Below are 14827 nucleotides of genomic sequence, written 5' to 3' on the forward strand. Positions count from 1 at the left end.
TTCCTCTCTATGTGCTTAAAGTTTTGAAGTTATGCTTGTTTTTCCCACCTATGCTAGTTGATTATTGTTACCATAAGTTGTTTGCTCACAAAATCCCTATGCATAGGAAGTATGTTAGACTTAAATGTGCTAGTCATATTCTTCATGATGCTCTCTTTATGTTACAATTCTTATCCTTTTTGTGAGCATCATTGAAATCATCGTGCCTAGCTAGGGGCATTAAACGATAGCGCTTGTTGGGAGGCAACCCAATTTTATTTTTGTTCCTGTTTAGTAATAAATAATTCATCTAGACTCTGTTTAGATGTGGTTTTATGCTTTTAATTAGTGTCTGTGCCAAGTAGAACCTTTGGGAAGACTTGGGGAAAGTCTTGTTGATCATGCTGTAAAAAACAGAAACTTTAGCGCTCACGAGAATTGCTGCCATTTTTATTTGGAGAGTGATATTTAGTTAATTATTTTTGAAGATGATTAATAGATAAATTACTCAGTTCTAGAAATTTATTTTATAATTTTATGAGTTCCAGAAGTATACGTTTGATCCAGATTACTACAGACTGTTCTGTTTTTGACAGATTCTGTTTTTCGTGTGTTGTTTGCTTATTTTGATGAATCTATGAGTAGTATCGGAGGGTATGAACCATAGATAAGTTGGAATAAAGTAGGTTTAACACCAATATAAATAAAAAATGAGTTCATTACAGTACCTTGAAGTGGTGATTTACTTTCTTATACTAACGGAGCTTACGAGTTTTCTGTTAAGTTTTGTGTTGTGAAGTTTTCAAGTTTTGGGTAAGGATTCGATGGACTATGGAATAAGGAGTGGCAAGAGACTAAGCTTGGGGATGCCCAAGGCACCCCAAGGTAATATTCAAGGACAATCAAGGGCCTAAGCTTGGGGATGCCCCGGAAGGCATCCCCTCTTTCGTCTTCATTCATCGGTAACTTTACTTGGAGCTATATTTGTATTCGCCACATGATATGTGTTTTGCTTGGAGCGTCAATTTATTTTGATAGGATTATCTTTCTGTTATTTAGAACAATGTTTTGCATCTTTTATTTCAATAAAAGTGGCATTGATAGCCTTTACTATGCCTATGTTACAAGTATACATGTTGCTGTTTGAAAACAGAAAGTTTACCGCTGTTGCAATAATTCCCTAGAAAAGTCAGAATGTGATAAAATGTTGAAACCTTTTGCACATTAAGCTCTGATAAATTTAATACAGTGGGAATTTTCTTTCATAATTTTTGGAGCTAGGGAAGTATGGATGTTGCAGCATTCTTTGCAGACTATCCTGTTTAGGCAGATTGCTGTCATGTGTGCATTGTTTGCATATGTTTGCTTCTTTAATGATTCTATTTGAGGATAGGACTATTAAATATGCAGAGGCATTTAGTATTCAATGTTGAATAATAATTTTAGTGATTTTCTACAGTAGAGTATGATAAGGTTTTTGCAATGGTTTATACTAACTTATCTCACGAGTCCTTGTTGAGTTTTGTGTGGATGAAGCTTTTGAGATTTAGGGAGACCGTGATATGAGAGGAATTAAGGAGACACAAAAGCTCAAGCTTGGGGATGCCCAAGGCATCCCAAGATAATATTTCAAGAAGTCTCAAGCGTCTAAGCTTGGGGTTGCCCCGGTTGGCATCCCACCTTTCTTCTTCAACAATTATCGGTTAGTATCGGTTGATCCTAAGTTTTTGCTTCTTCACACAATGTTTGCTATTCTTAGAATGTAATTTTATTTTGCTTTGCTTTCTGTTTGAATAGAATACTAAGATCTGAAATTATTTAATGTTAGAGAGTCTTCATGTAGTTGCATAATTATTCGACTACTCATTGATCTTCACTTATATCTTTCGGAGTAGTTTGTCATTTGCTCTAGTGCTTCACCTATACCTTTTAGAGCACGGTGGTGGATTTGTTTTATAGAAACTATTGATCTCTCATGCTTCACTTAGATTATTTTTAGAGTCTTAAATAGCATTGTAATTTGCTTAAAATCCTAATATGCTAGGTATTCAAGAATAATAAAATTCTCTTATGAGTGTGTTGAATAGTATGAGAAGTTTGATACTTGATAATTGTTTTGAGATATGGAGATGGTGATATTAGAGTCATGCTAGTTGAGTGGTTATGAATTTTAGAAATACTTGTGTTGAAGTTTGTGATTCCCGTAGCATGCACGTATGGTGAACCGTTATGTGACGAAGTCGGAGCATGATTTATTTATTGATTGTCTTCCTTATGAGTGGCGGTCGGGGATGAGCAATGGTCTTTTCCTACCAATCTATCCCCCTAGGAGCATGCACGTAATACTTTGCTTCGATAACTAATAGATTTTTGCAATAAGTATGTGAGTTCTTTATGACTAATGTTGAGTCCATGGATTATACGCACTCTCACCCTTCCACCACTGCTAGCCTCTCTAGTACCGCGCAACTTTCGCCGGTACCATAAACCCACCATATACCTTCCTCAAAACAGCCACCATACCTACCTATTATGGCATTTCCATAGCCATTCTGAGATATATTGCCATGCAACTTTCCACCGTTACGTTTATTATGACACATTTCATCATTGTCATATTGCTTAGCATGATCATGTAGTTGACATTGTATTTGTGGCAAAGCCACCGTTCATAATTCTTTCATACATGTCACTCTTGATTCATTGCATATCCCGGCACACCGCCGGAGGCATTCATATAGAGTCATACTTTGTTCTAGTATCGAGTTGTATCATTGAGTTGTAAATAAATAGAAGTGCGATGATCATCGTTCAATAGAGCATTGTCCCAAAAAAAAAGAGAAAGGCCAAATAAAAAAAGGAAAGGCCAAAAAAAGGAAAGGCCAAATAAAAAAATATAAAAAAATAAAAGGGACAATGCTACTATCCTTTTACCACACTTGTGCTTCAAAGTAGCACCATGTTCTTCATATAGAGAGTCTCTTGAGTTATCACTTTCATATACTAGTGGGAATCTTTCATTATAGAACTTGGCTTGTATATTCCAATGATGGGCTTCCTCAAAATGCCCTAGATCTTCGTGAGCAAGGGAGTTGGATGCACACCCACTAGTTTCTTTTGTTGAGCTTTCATAGACTTATAGCTCTAGTGCATCCGTTGCATGGCAATCCCTACTCACTCACATTGATATCTATTGATGGGCATCTCCATAGCCCATTGATACGCCTAGTTGATGTGAGACTATCTTCTTCTTTTTATCTTCTCCACAACCACCATTCTATTCCACCTATAGTGTTATGTCCATGGCTCACACTCATGTATTGTGTGAAGATTGAAAAAGTTTGAGAACATCAAAAGTATGAAACAATTGCTTGGCTTGTCATCGGGGCTGTGCATGGTTTAAATATGCTGTCTGGTGAAGATGGAGCATAGCCAGACTATATGATTTTGTAGGGATAACTTTCTTTGGCCATGTTATTTTGAGAAGACATAATTGCTTTGTTAGTATGCTTGAAGTATTATCATTTTTATGTCAATATGAACTTTGGTCTTGAATCTTATGGATCTGAATATTCATGCCACAATTAAGAAGAATTACATTGAAATTATGCCAAGTAGCACTTCGCATCAAAAATTCTTCTTTATCATTTACCTACTCGAGGACGAGTAGGAATTAAGCTTGGGGATGCTTGATACGTCTCCAATGTATCTATAATTTTTTATTGCTCCATGCTATATTATCTACTGTTTTGGGCAATATTGGGCTTTATTATCCACTTATATATTACTTTTGGGACTAACCTATTAACCGGAGGCCCAGCCCAGATTTGCTGTTTTATGCCTATTTCAGTGTTTTGAAGAAAAGGAATATTAGACGGAGTCGAAACAGAACGAAATCAACTGGAGAAGTTATTTTTGGAAGGAAACACACCTGATGGACTTGGACCCCACGTCAGGGGAGACACGAAGTGCTCACGAGGGTGGGGGCACCCCCTAGGGCGCGCCCCCTGCCTCGTGGGGCCCCCGTGGCTCCTCTGACGTCCTCCCTGCACCCATATATATCCACGTACCCTAAAACTTCCAGAACGCATAATAGATCGGGAGTTCCGCCGCCAGAAGCCTCCGTAGCCACCAAAAACCAATCAGGACCCTGTTCCGGCACCCTGCCGGAGGGGGCAACCCTCACCGGTGGCCATCTTCATCATCCTAGTGCTCTCCATGACGAGGAGGGAGTAGTTCTCCTTCGAGGCTGAGGGTATGTACCAGTAGCTATGTGTTTGATCTCTCTCTCTCTCTCATGTTCTTGAGATGATACTATCTTGATGTATCATGAGCTTTGCTATTATATTTGGATCCTATGATGTTTCTTTCCCCCTCTTCTCTCTTGTAATGAATTGAGTTTCCCCTTTGAAGTAATCTTATTAGATTGAGTACGTGATCGAGGAACCCGTTGAGAACGTTTATGAGGATCAACCTTACGTCAACTCGGAGAACTTTGCAGGCAAGATGACCATACCCTCGAAATCACTTCTATCTTTGCTTGCTAGTTGCTCGCTCTATTGCTATGCCTATGCTAAAATACCTACCACTTGCTTTATCATGCCTCCCATATTGCCATGTCAAACCTCTAACCCACCTTGTCCTAGCAAACCGTTGTTTGGCTATGTTACCGCTTTGCTCAGCCCCTCTTATAGCATTGCTAGTTGTAGGTGAAGATTGGGGTTTGTTCCTTGTTGGAACATGTTTATTGTTGGGATATCACTATTATATCTTGTCTACTTTAATGCATCTATATACTTGGTAAAGGGTGGAAGGCTCGGCCTTATGCCTGGTGTTTTTTTTTCACTCTTGCCGCCCTAGTTTCCGTCATCCCGGTGTTATGTTCCTTGATTTTGCGTTCCTTACACGGTTGGGTTATAATGGGAACCCCTTGACAGTTCGCCTTGAATAAAACTTCTCCAGCAAGTCCCAACTTTGGTTTTACCATTTGCCACCTAGCCTTTTTCCCTTGGGTTCCGCGGACTCAAGGGTCATCTTTATTTTAACCTCCCGGGCCAGTGCTTCTCTAAGTGTTGGTCCAAACTGGGCAATGTTCGGCGCCCCCTGGGCAACCAGGGTCTATGCCAACCCGACGTCTTGCCCATTCGGTGTGCCCTGAGAACAAGATATGTGCAGCTCCTATCGGGATTTGTCGGCACATTCGGGCGGCTTTGCTGGTTTAGTTTTACCATTGTCGAGATGTCTTGTAACCGGGATTCCGAGTCTGATCGGGTCGTCCTGGGAGAAGGAATATCCTTCGTTGACCGTGAGAGCTTGTGATGGGCTAAGTTGGGACACCCCTGCAGGGATTTGAACTTTCGAAAGCCGTGCCCGCGGTTATGGAAAGATGGGAATTTGTTAATGTCCGGTTGTAGAAAACCTGAAACTAAACTTAATTAAAATGAATCAACAGCATGTGTAGCCGTGATGGTCTCTTTTCGGCGGAGTCCGGGCAGAGAACACAGTCTCGGGTTATGCTTGAATGTAGGTTGTTCTAGGATCACTTCTTGAACATAGATTCTCGACCGTGCGTTGCCTTCTATTCTCGCTCTCATTTTCGTATGTTTAGCCACCATATATGCTAGTGCTTGCCACAGCTCCACCTCATACCTTTTCCGTACCTATAAGCTTAAATAGTCTTGATTGCGAGGGTGTGAGATTGCTGAGTCCCCGTGAATCACAGATTACTTTCAAAACCAGATGCATGGACCGATGATACCGTTCCAGGATATACGACTGAGCTCAAGTGGGAGTTCGATGAGGACTCAGGACGATACTACGTTTCCTTTCCAGACGATCAGTAGTGGAGCCCAGTTGGGGCGATCGGGGATCTTATGCATTTGGGGTTGTCGTCATTTTGGTTCCATAGTCGGACCTTGATTGTATCTGGATGATTGTAATGCTATATTTATGTATTGTTTTGAAGTGGCGATTGTAAGCCAACTATGTACCTCTTTTCTTATTCTGTACATGGGATGTGTAAAGATTACCCCTCTTGCGACATTGCCTACAATGCAGTTATGCCTCTAAGTCATGCTCCGACACGTGGGAGATATAGCCGCATCGTGGGTGTTACAAAGGGCATAATGGTCAGAATGATGACACATGGTGAAAGTGTGACCAACAGAACGGGCTCGACGAGACAAAGAAATGGGATTTGGAATCACCTCAATTGGAGTTGTGGTTGAAAAGATATAGTTGTTTTTCTCCCAGGGACCCATCTGTAAATAAAATATTCTCAAATAGGGCCTCAACAGAAAAACGGGAAGCGCAATTAGAGGAATATGCTTTCACTGGACGGAAAACGTATTCCGGGCTGAATAAGAAAGGAAATGTGCTTTCGGTGGAGGAAAACGTATTCGCAAGAATACGCTTTCACTTATCCACCTCACCAGCTCGGGTCAACGCGAGGACTTATAGGCGGGGCCCGCTACTTATCCACGTGGACCGGGTGGGGTCAACGCTTGGAGAGGCTGACTGGCGGGGCCCGTGGGCTGGTGGGGCCCGCCGGCAGGGGTCTTCTCCTTCATCTCTCCCGCACCGGACGGAGGCAAAGGGAGGAGCATGGCACCGGCGCTCGTCCGGCCGGCTCGGGTCGACTCAGGCAACGCCCCGGCCACCAAAATGCGCTGCGTGGAGAGGTGCACCTGACTGGGGGCAGCCCGCTCACCGGAGAACGCGGAGACGAGCAGGTGTGCGACCACGGTGGACAGCGGCTTCGGTCGGCGATGGGAAACACGGCGAGAGGCCACCGGAGGAAGAGGAGGAGGGCGGGGAAGGCTCTCGAAAGATGGTGGATGGCTCTCATGGTGGAAGGAGACAGGGAGTGGCTCGCCATTGCTGGAATCGTGGAGGGCAGAGACGTCGGCCATGGCGGCCATTGGAGGGCTCGGGAGCTCTTGGAGCTCAAGGGAGGGGTCAGGGAGAACTGAGGGAGTGAGGCAAGGCTGTTGGAGTGTGATACGTCTCCAACGCATCTATAATTTTTGATTGCTCCATGTTATATTATCTACTGTTTTGGGCAATATTGGGCTTTATTATCCACTTTTATATTACTTTTGGTACTAACCTATTGACCGGAGGCCCAACCCAGATTTGTTGTTTTATGCCTATTTCAGTGTTTTGAAGAAAAGGAATATCAGACGGAGTCGAAACGGAACGAAATCAACTAGAGAAGTTATTTTTGGAAGGAAACACACCTGATGGACTTGGACCCCACGTCAGGGGAGACACGAGGTGCTCACGAGGGTGGGGGGCATGCCCCACTGCCTCGTGGGGCCCCCGTGGCTCCTCTGACGTCCTCCCTGCACCCATATATATCCACGTACCCTAAAACTTCCAGAACGCATAATAGATCGGGAGTTCCGCCGCCAGAAGCCTCCATAGCCACCAAAAACCAATCGGGACCATGTTCCGGCACCCTACCGGAGGGGGCAACCCTCACCGGTGGCCAGCTTCATCATCCCGGTGCTCTCCATGACGAGGAGGGAGTAGTTCTCCCTCGGGGCTGAGGGTATGTACCAGTAGCTATGTGTTTGATCTCTCTCTCTCTCTCTCGTGTTCTTGAGATGATACGATCTTGATGTATCACGAGCTTTGCTATTATATTTGGATCCTATGATGTTTCTTTCCCCCTTTTCTCTCTTGTAATGAATTGAGTTTCCCCTTTGAAGTAATCTTATCGGATTGAGTCTATAAAGACTTGAGAACACTTGATGTATGTCTTGCCGTGGATATCTGTGGTGACAATGGGATACCACGTGCTACTTGTTGTATGTTTTGGTGACCAACTTGCGGGTTTCGTGACATTGGGAACCTATGCATAGGGGTTGGCACATGTTTTCATCGTGATTCTCCGGTAGAAACTTTGGGGCACTTTTTGAGGTTCTATGTGTTGGTTGAATAGATGAATTGAGATTGTGTGATGCATATCATATAATCATGCCCACGGATACTTGAGGTGACAATAGAGTATCTAGGTGACATTAGGTCTTTGGTTGATTTGTGACTTAAGGTGTTATTCTAGTACGAACTCTAGGGCTGTTTGTGACACATAGGAATAGCCCACCGGATTGATTGGAAAGAATAACTTTGAGGTGGTTTCGTACCCTACCATAATCTCTTCGTTCGTTCTCCGCTATTAGTGACTTTGGAGTGACTCTTTGTTGCATGTTGAGGGATAGTTATGTGATCCAATTATGTTAGTATTGTTGAGGGAACTTACACTAGCGAAAGTATGAACCCTAGGCCTTGTTTACTATCATTGCAATACCGTTTGTGCTCACTTTTACCACTAGTTACCTTGCTGTTTTTATATTTTCAGATTACGAAAACTATTATCTACTATCCATATTGCACTTGTATCACCATCTCTTCGCCGAACTAGTGCACCTATACAATTTACCATTGTATTGGGTGTGTTGGGGACACAAGAGACTCTTTGTTATTTGGTTGCAGGGTTGCTTGAGAGAGACCATCTTCATCCTACGCCTCCTACAGATTGATAAACCTTAGGTCATCCACTTGAGGGAAATTTGCTACTGTCCTACAAACCTCTGCACTTGGAGGCCCAACAACGTCTACAAGAAGAAGGTTGTGTAGTAGACATCAGAGTGCTCGGGAGCCACGGGGAGGGGCTATATATAGCCGTGCGAGGGCATGGCCACAGATGTGTGGCCGGCGTCGTAGACGCGTGTGCTCGTGCATGGGCTCGAAGGTAGACGACAGAGGGGAGCAGGGGACGAGTTCACGGGGCAGAGGGAGCCAAGAGAGCACGGGGAGGAAGGGACGAGGAGGAAAACGACGGTCAACGCACTATGCTCCCGTGGGCGTTCGGCGGCGAGTGTCGGTGAGGAAACGGGCGGAGGGGGAGAGGGGTCCAGGGGAATTGCGACGATGAGACGAAGACGTTGGACACGGTCACGCGCACGAAGGCTACGAGAGGAGGAGGGGCCCGAGCAAAATGCTACCCAGCTCGCGGCCATGGCATGCCAGGGCAGTGGTCACCGCGTGACCCTGGGCATTCAATGCTCACTTGCGCCCAAATTGGTGTCTAGCAGAAAGTCCTTGGTGCCCTCAGTCCAAAGGAAGCAACAACACGGTCCAGGGTCAAAGAAGAGAAAAACAGAAGGCTCCAAACCAGCTGAATAACAAGGTGTTTGATACCTTCTTCAGAAGATTTTTCAGGAGGGTTAGACTGAGGTTCGACTGGGGTTGATCACTCACTAAGGCGAGGAAGATGGCAGGGTTTCATCACAAGGGGAGGGGTTTAGCTAGTAGCTGATGTAGAAAGTGCCACACTGTCCACAGATGTAGACATAGAAATAGCACTCACATAGTGCATCCACTTGGGCTGAAATTTTGCATGAAAGGAAGATGCTTTAAAAGTTTCATACCAATTGGATAAACCAAAATGGTAATTGCTTCACACACATCCTCTTTGGACAGAAACTTGCAAAAATTCTATAAGAATATTGGCTTGATTAAATATTCCCAAATTTGGTGGAGATAGGTTATATGGGTAGGAGAAGGTCCAAGAAAATGTTTAGCTTAATTGAAGCAATATAACATATACTTGCTTCACAAAATTAAAATTTGGAAAGAATCAAATAATTGAAGATGAGCTCACAGGGATGCATGATATGAGCTCAAATTTGGTGGAGGGCTATGATATGATGATATGAAGGAGCATGCAAAATTGCAACTGATTTGGATATGCCTAGCTTGTACCTCCTTCACAAAGTTTCTGTTTGGACAAAAACTTTGGAAAACCATAAATAAATAATTACTAGGCAAATGAGGTTGAATTTTGGCATGTAGCAATGATATGGACAGGAAAATATGTCCAAGGGGTTTGAGGTCCATTGGGCAAAGGATAATAGCACTTGCTTCACAATGTGCCATTTAGGACAGAATAGGAAATGAATTATTTGAGCATGATGATAGACATGGCAAATGAAATATTTTGCCATATTTAAGGAATATATGACCCAAAAAAATTATGAGAATTATTTGGAAATTTTAGGTGTGAGGGAAATGTAGGTTGCTTCACAACCTAGGGCAAAAAGATAATTCCTTTAATAGAAAAAAGAATATTCCCAAAGAAAAGATTTTTGGGATTTGGGCTAGGATGAAAATGGAAAGGTCTAGGGAAGGATATGAGGATGACAAGCCACTCTAGAAGCAATGAAGAGTTCATCTTCTTCAGTTTCCAGACCACACAGCCATGAAGAAAGAAAACTCAGGCAAAAACCTCAGAAAATCAAAAGAAAAAGAAAGGGCAAAAAATCAGGCTGTGATAGCATAGCTCTATTCTCCGAGTCACTTGGTATTTATATCTGTTGATCACCATGAGGAATTTGAAAGATACTAGAACCAAGATCTATCCCTCTACTACGAGGGGAGGTAAGGAACTGCCATCTGCTAGCTCTGCACTTGATTCACCTTCTGTTTTAAGTAAACTTGTGACACCTACACCTGCTATTGATTCCGATATGTCGCATGTTATTAATGATGCCACTTCTGCTATGCATGATGCTTATAATGATACTACTTCTTTGCTTGATAATACTGTGCCACTAGGTGAATTTCTTAATGAACAACTTGCTAGGGCTAGAGAGAATGAAATTACTGAAACTGACGATATTATTTATTGAAACTGAAGATTATGATTCTCCTCCTAGATATGAATTGCCTAAGGTACCCGAGGGTTATATTGTGGTTGAAGAAACTGCTAGAGACTTTTTGCTTGCAATGATAGAGATGATCTTAAGAAACTATTAGCTAAGCTGAAAGAAAAATCTTTGAATGCTAGAATGCAATATGATCCTAAGTTTGCTACTTCACCTATCTTTGTTACTGATAAAGATTATGAATTCTCTATCAATCCTGAGTTAATTACTTTGGTTGAACCTGATCCTTTCCATGGTTATGAATTTAAAACTGTTGTGGGACATCTTACTAAGTTGAATGATATAGCCACCCTATTTGCTCATAAGGTAAAAAATCGCTATTACTATATTCTTAAATTGTTTCCTTTCTCATTAAAGGGTGATACTAAGATATGGTTTAATTCTCTTGCTCCTGGTTGGGTGCGTAGTCCCCAGGATATGATATATTACTTCTCTGAAAAATATTTTCCCGCTCATAAGAAACAAGCTGCTTTACAGGAAATATTTAACTTTGTGCAAATTGAAGAAGAGAGTCTCCCACAAGCTTCGGGGAGGCTTCTCCAATTACTTAATTCTTTGCCTGATCATCCTCTCAAGAAAAATGAAATACTTGATATCTTTTATAATGGACTAACCTATGCTTCTAGGGACCACCTAGTTAGTTGTGCTGGTTGTGTTTTCAGGGAATGGACTGTTGAGCAAGCTAAGAAACAATTGAATAATATATTGAGTAATGCTAATGATTGGACTCTTCCCGACCACCTCCTAAGCCAACTACAAAGAAAAGAGGTATTCTATTTTTTAGTCCTAAAGATATGCAAGAGGCAAAGAAATCTATGAAAGAAAAAGGTATTAAAGCTGAAGATGTTAAGAATTTACCTCCTATTGAAGAGATACATGGTCTTAATATTCTGACACAGGTAGTAGAGGTAAATTCTCTCTATAGATTGATGAAGGCGACATTCCTTATAGTAAGTCTGCTAGTCAATGCTTGGATGAATTTGATAACTTCATTGTCAAACAAGAAAACTTCAATGCTTATGTTAGTAGACAATTGAAACGTAATGCTTATATGCTTGAACGCTTGGGTGATTATATGTGTAGAACTGTTAATGATCTTAAGCTTATCAATAAACATGCTTCTATGGTAAAAATTCAAGTAGAACAAGTACTTAAGGCACAAGATGATTTGCACAATTAGATGAATAGTAAGAGCAATGATTATGTTGTTAGAGTTATGACTAGAGGTGGTAAAATGAATCAGGAACCTTTGTATTCTGAGGGCCATCCTAAGAGAATTGAGCAAGATTCTCAGAGAATTAGTAGTGATGCACCTAGTCCTTCTAATAAAAAGAAGAGGAAAAATGATAGGACTTTGCATGCTTCTAGTGAACCTGTTATAGACACACCCGAGAATCCCAATGATATTTCTATTTCTGATGCTGAGACACAATCTGGTAATGAGCATGAACCTAGTGATAATGTTATTGATAATGTTCATGTTTATGCTCAACCTAGTAATGATAATGATGTGGAGATTGAACTTACTATTGATCTTGCTAATCCACAATCTAAGAATCAACGTTATGATAAGAGAGACTTCGTTGGTAGGAAGCATGGTAAAGAAAGAGAACCATGGGTTCAGAAACACATGCCCTTTACTCCTAAACCATCCAAGAAAAGGATGATGAGGATTTTGAGCGCTTTGTTGAAATGCTTAGACCTATATTTTTGCGTATGCGTTTGACCGATATTTTGAAAATGTCTCCTTATGCCAAGTATATGAAAGATATTGTTACAAATAAAAGAAAGATACAAGAAGCGGACATTTCCACCATGCTTGCTAATTATACTTTTAAGGGTGGAATGCCAAAGAAACTAGGAGATCCAGGAATACCAACTATACCATGCTCCATTAAAAGAAACTATGTTAAAACTGCTTTATGTGATTTGGGAGCTGGTGTTAGTGTTATGCCTTTCTCTTCGTATCGTAGACTTGAATTGAATAAGTTGACACCTACTGAAATCTCTTTACAAATGGCTCATATATCAACTGCTATAACCATCGGTATTTGTGAGGATGTGCCTGTTGTGGTTGCGAACGTTACTACCTTAACGGACTTTGTTATTCTTGATATTCCCGAGGACGTGAATATGTCGGTCATCCTTGGTAGACCCTTTTTAAGTATTCCAGGGGCTGTTATTGATTGCAACAAGGGCAATGCCACTTTTCATGTTAATGGTAATGAGCATATGGTACACTTTCTGAAGAAACAACCTCAAGTTCATAGTATAAATTCTATTGGAAAATTTTCAACTATTACTATTGGAGGTTTTGAATTCCCTCTTACTAGTGCCAAAAAGAAATATGATATTCGTATTGTTGGGGACATGCATATCCCCATTGAGGTAACCTAGTGTTATCCGAAAATTCTCTGGTTTCATGTCATTCGGAAGAAGTTTGTTAATAAGACTTGATCAACCTTGTTAATGGATTTACTTTTGATGGGCATAAGATGGATGAATTTAGACAGCACAACTTTCTGTACCCACTTTTTACCTTCTGTTATTTAGAATAAATAAAGCAAAGATAGTATTATTTATCTGTTTTCTGAATTATCCGTATAATAAAAAATGTCCCGAAAATAAAGTTCTCCAAATGCCCTGAAAATTTAGTATGATTTTTATAGAATATTTTAGAATTTCTGGCACTGAGAATGCACTAGGGGGCTGCACAAGTGGACCACAAGGGTGGAGGGCACGCCCTACCCCCTGGGCGCACCCCATGCCTTATGGATCCCACGTGGGTCTCCCTCACTTATTCCAGCACCCATCCACTTTGTCTTCCTCCAGAAAAAATCATCCTGTTGCTCAAACCCGTGTTCATGCTCACTACGAGAAAAGTATTAAGAATAAATTAAAACCATAGCATTAAACTTTTGGATCCAATCGGCCCCTTACGAAATAGCACATAAACTGGGGTTTAAGCTTCTGTCACTCTCGCAACCCACCATCTAACTGCTACTCCACAATGAATTCCCTTAGGCCCAAATATGGTGAAGTGTCATGTAGTCGACGTTCACATGACACCACTAAGGGAATAACAACATACATACTATCAAAATATCAAACACATATCAAGTTCACATGATTACTTGCAACATGATTTCTCCCGTGGCCTCAAGAACAAAAGTGAGTACTCACAAATGATAAAACATGTTCATGATCAGAGGAGTATTAAATAGCATAATGGATATGAACATATAATCTTCCACCAAATAAAACATATACTAATCAACTACAAGATGTAATCAACACTACTAGTCACCCACAAGTACCAATCTATAGTTCCGGCAATAAGATTGAACACAAGAGATGAACTAGGGTTTGAGAGGAGATGGTGTTGTTGAAGATGTTGATGAAGATTGCCCTGCCCAAGTAGGAGAGTTGTTGGTGATGATGATGACGATGATTTCCCCCTCCGGGAGGGAAGTTCCCCCAGCGAAATCGCTCTGCCGGAGGGCAAAAGTGCTCCTGCCCAAGTTCCGCCTCGAGGCGGCGGCGCTTCATCCCGAAAGTCCTCCTCTTATTTTTTCTAGGTCAAAACCACTTATATACCAGAAGATGGGTACCGGAGGTGGGCCGAGGAGGCCACAACCCACCAGGGCGCGCCCGGGGGCCTGGCGCGTCCAGGTGGGTTGTGCCCACCTGGTGGCCCCCTCTGGTGTTTATTGGCTCCAGTATTTCTTAAATAATCCATACAAAATCTCCATAAAGTTTCAGCTCATTTGGAGTTGTGCAGAATAGGTGGCCTGACGCAGCTTTTCCACGTCCAGATTTCCAGCTGCCGGAATTCTCCCTCTTGGTGTGTTCCTTGCGAGAAAAGGCATTAGAATTACTCCAAAAAGCATTATTATGGATAAAAACATTATAAATAACAGTAAGAAAACATGATGCAAAATGGACGTATCAGGGTGCCATGATTTCAGATCTGAACCGCTTATGTTATCATCATTATATCCATGTTCTATATCTAATCTTGCAAGTTATAGTCACCTACTACGTGTTATGATTCGGCAACCTCGGAGTGACAATAGTTGGGACCACTCCCGGTGATGACCGTAGGTTGAGGAGTTCAT

The sequence above is a fragment of the Triticum urartu genome, chromosome 2A (assembly GCF_056163025.1).
Source record: "Triticum urartu cultivar PI428250 chromosome 2A, HENAU_Tu73, whole genome shotgun sequence".
NCBI classification, from domain to species: domain Eukaryota; kingdom Viridiplantae; phylum Streptophyta; class Magnoliopsida; order Poales; family Poaceae; genus Triticum; species Triticum urartu.